Here is a 4,050-nt window from a genome sequence, read left to right on the forward strand (position 1 = left end):
ACCCAAAACAGTTACCACTTCAGCCAGACTCCGTCTGGGTCAATTGTACTATGTACACGCTGCCTACCTAACACCAAAATGCCTTCATAGCGCAGGTCTGAAACCAACCACATCATGGACACATTGCGAACAAGACCAAGCAGAATCCTTTCACATTGTATGGGCTTGCCCTTTCATTGCACACTCCATAGAAAAGGAACTCACGGCGGTTTTGGGCTTGGAGGTCCCACTCAATCCATTAAATATTCCCATTGAAGATATTGACCAGGCGGTTCACCACTTCACAGCTGCAGTCCACACTGCTATTGAGCGCAGCGTTCCCGAGCAGAAACTCCAACGCTGCTCTATCTAGGACCTCCCGAAGGGCATCAAGCAGTCGATAGCTGACAAGAACAGAGCCCGGAGAGAGTGGCAAAAGAATCGCACCCCCGACCTGCTGAAGAAGTACAATGAGCTGACAAGACAGCTGAAGATGCAAATAAGCCACCACAGAGGTGAAAAATGGGAAGCAGCTACAGCTAACTTGAAGGACTCGGACAACTCTCTCTGGAGAATGACCTGACGCTTGACTGGGAAGAAGGAACCAAACCCACCGATACAAGGGAAGACTCACTTGGCATGCAGCAACAGGGACAAGGCTGAGGTCTTCGCTGACACATTGGAGGCATCCTTCAGGCCTAACCAGGCAAGCAAACTGGCAGCAGAAGTCGAGCAAGAGGTCGCTAAGCACCACTGGGAGCACCCACCAGAAACAGAAGCTGCAATCGTTGAGGAATGCTCAACGGACGAATTACTGGCCCTGGTAAAGACACTGAAAAATGGCAAGGCACCAGGAAAGGACAGAATAGCCAACCAAGCCATCAAGATGCTCCCAGATGCCGCAGTGGATCATCTTGCTGAGATATTCAACGCGTGTATGCAGCACCAGTATTTCCCTAACGCCTGGAAAGAAGCAAGAGTAGTCGTATTCCCCAAGGCTGGAAAACCACTACGAGATCCTGCAAATTACCGCCCCATAAGTCTGCTATCTGGCCTATCAAAGCTCTTCGAAAAAGTTATCCTTGCCCATCTCGTGGACTTTGCAACAAGCGAAAACCTCCTCGCCAAAGAACAGTTTGGGTTCCGGAAGGACCACTCAACCAATCACCAACTCCTCAGAGATGTGGACATCATCAGCCATGGATTCAACATCAACAAGTCTACTGGAGTAGTCTTTCCGGATGTAGCCAAAGCATTCGACCGAGTATGGCATGAGGGACTGCTTTACAAACTTATCAAGCTCAAGTTTCCAAGCAACCTGGTTCAACTGCTGTCTAGCTACTTGTCAAAACGGACCTTTCACATGGTGGTACGAGAAGAATACTCAACGTCACGCCCAATTTTTGCTGGAGTGCCTCAGGGGTCAATCCTAGGACCATTCCTCTTTAACATATTCACAAACGACTTCTCCACAGACCTAAAAAAGACTGATCTTGCCCTTTACGCCGATGATGTTGCAGTCATCTCCCAATCCTTCAGCGAAAAGGAAGAGGCTAAGAACCTTGAGACATCACTCAGCAGACTCTCCGAATGGTACAGCGACTGGCAGATCACACTGAACACAAGCAAAACCACAGCAACATTATTCACCAGGAGGCTGAACAGGAAACACCCACAGATCCTCCTCAATGGGGAAGAGATGAAATGGGAAAACTGCAGCTCCTACCTGGGGGTGACGCTGGACTCTAAACTCAGCTGGAGAAACCACATAGAGAAGACCTGCCAGAAAGTAGCAACAAAACTGGCTGCATTATACCCACTCCTGAAGACCAAGTTGATGCCCATTCAGAGCAAAGAGCGAGCAATCACCGCAATAATTCGACCAACTATGACGTACGCTTCACCAGTTTGGAGTGCCTGCTGCCCGCAGCATCGGAAAGACCTACAGAGATTACAGAGCAGGGCCTTATGGATTGCAGCAGGTGCTCCTATCTTCACAAGAACAGCATACCTCCATAGAGACCTAGGCGTTGAGATGTTGGACGACCATCTCCGCAAACTCAACAGGACATTCTACAAAGGATTGGATCAAACAGTAAACCCACTGATCAGGAAACTTGCAGACATTTCTACAAACCCATTTGACTGCTACCCGCGGCCCATCGAAGCGCTAACCTTGTAAACTGAAACAGCAACACAGCATCCAAAAACTCATCACTGCCAGACAGCAAACCGCCCCAGCAGGCACCCAAAACTCATCACTGTGAGAAGGCAACCGCCGCGGCAGCCATCAAAAGCTCATCACCGTCAGACGACATTTGACAGACGAAAACAAGACTCTGCGATAAAACTTGCTGACACTTCTGCAAACCCAATTGACTGCAACCCACGGCCTATCACAGCGCTGATCTTGTGATCCAACCTCAACTATGACAAAGCGTCACACATCAATAAGACAACCTAAACAGTGACTAAAAAACTCAAAGTGAATGTGGAGTAATGAGGCTACCGCCTCGGTATCCAAAAATTCACCACTGTCAGAAGGCATCTGACATTCGAAAACAAGACACAGACTGGTCGCCCTCTTTGTTCTGCTGCCCTGACGCCGTTTTGGTCGTGCCAGGAGCTGCTGAGGAACACAAGGTTAATCAACTACCCCCTCGCCCCCACTATGGTCCCACCGCGCGGGCCATGTACTGGTGCCTGCCGGGCCCCCGCAAGGCTCGGGCCTGTCTGCCAGGTGTGGCTGGGGGGCTTGGGATTGGGACGGGGGCAGGGCGGGAGGGGTGATGTGTCCCGGAGGTAGTTCTGCGAGGTCTAGGCCTCCATTGCGGGGGTATCCCACATCCTCAGCAAAGCCACTTCTCATGGAGCCTCCCATATGTGGTGGGGTCTGGGACCCGACCGTCTCAGGCCCCACGTGACGCCTGGCAAAGAGGCCTGACTAGCAGGCGAGCAGTTTCCCTCAGAAGGTTTTCCCGAGGGTGGGGGAGAGCAGACGACCCTCGACATCAGCGCAGTTGGTCCCCTGTTTCGGCCGGTGCGGAGCAGGCCCGAGTCGAGATAGCAAGGCCTCCCATCCAAGCGTGGGGGGGGAGCAGGTCCTGGCCTCCCCCACCTCTAAACAAGGTTCCTTGGGCACGTCGCCTTCTCAGCATCTATTGCTCCTCCTTTATCCCTTCTTTGCCGGACAGTGGAGCGAACCGGCCTTTCCCGGGGGCCGTCTATGCTGGCCTCTGGTGCCAGGAGGGGGCCGGGGATAGGTAAGGCGGGCCGCTAGGGCGAGGTTCGGCCTACCGGGGATGCCTTGGGCCACGCACGATGGCGGATCCCTACCAGGTTCATCCGGGGCTTTAGTCCTTCCCGCCTGCCAGGGGCTTTTCACAGGGGGACTCCGGTCGCTTGGAGCTGGGCTGTTCTCGAAGTCCTCCATGTGCGGTTAGCCATGGATCCCTCTCCCCTTCCTTTCTTGACAGCACCAGCTAGGCAGAGAGAGCCTCTGAGCCAGAGGTCAGACTCCTGCGGGAGTAAGAAGACTGATTCCTGTCTACACCTGGAGACGGGGTAGACCCGACCAGCTTTCTCGCACAGGCGCCCCGCCCGCCCATATTTTTCTGTAACACACGCTGCGGGGCATCCCCTAAAAAGGGGAGCGAGCTCCCAGACACCCGGATCCTAAGGGGGGGGCAGGATACGTGTGACCTTGTACCTAGTACTCACTGATGCTTTCCTCCTCCAGACATTGAAAGTGGCTCGTGCCTGGCTCTCCTCTGAGTGCAATGGCAGAGGTGAGGTAATGACGCCTCATAACCAAATTCAGACTGTCCTCCCGCGTTGGCACATCGCTAGTGGTGCTTTCACGCCGTCATCACGGGTTGAGCGGCATGTACTGCACGGGCCACAAGTGCCGGTTGGTAAGATGGCTCCGAGCTTGGACAAGCATGCACAAACCTAAATTGTTGGGAGTGGGCACGGCATCGAGCGTAGCAATCCGGGGAAGTCGGTGACTTGTATTATATGCTACGTAACTGGCCGCTTAGGAAGCAGGATGTGTTGCACTCGTTCACGTAC

At 53.3% G+C, this 4,050-nt stretch overlaps 1 pseudogene; it reads left to right on the forward strand.

The window, feature by feature from the left end:
* Window positions 1-3,477: 3,477 nt before the first annotated feature.
* On the forward strand, window positions 3,478-3,799 carry LOC146866839 (Nuclear RNase P; annotated as a pseudogene).
* Window positions 3,800-4,050: the final 251 nt, after the last annotated feature.

Source organism: Triturus cristatus, chromosome 1_2 (genome assembly GCF_964204655.1).
Source record: "Triturus cristatus chromosome 1_2, aTriCri1.1, whole genome shotgun sequence".
NCBI classification, from domain to species: domain Eukaryota; kingdom Metazoa; phylum Chordata; class Amphibia; order Caudata; family Salamandridae; genus Triturus; species Triturus cristatus.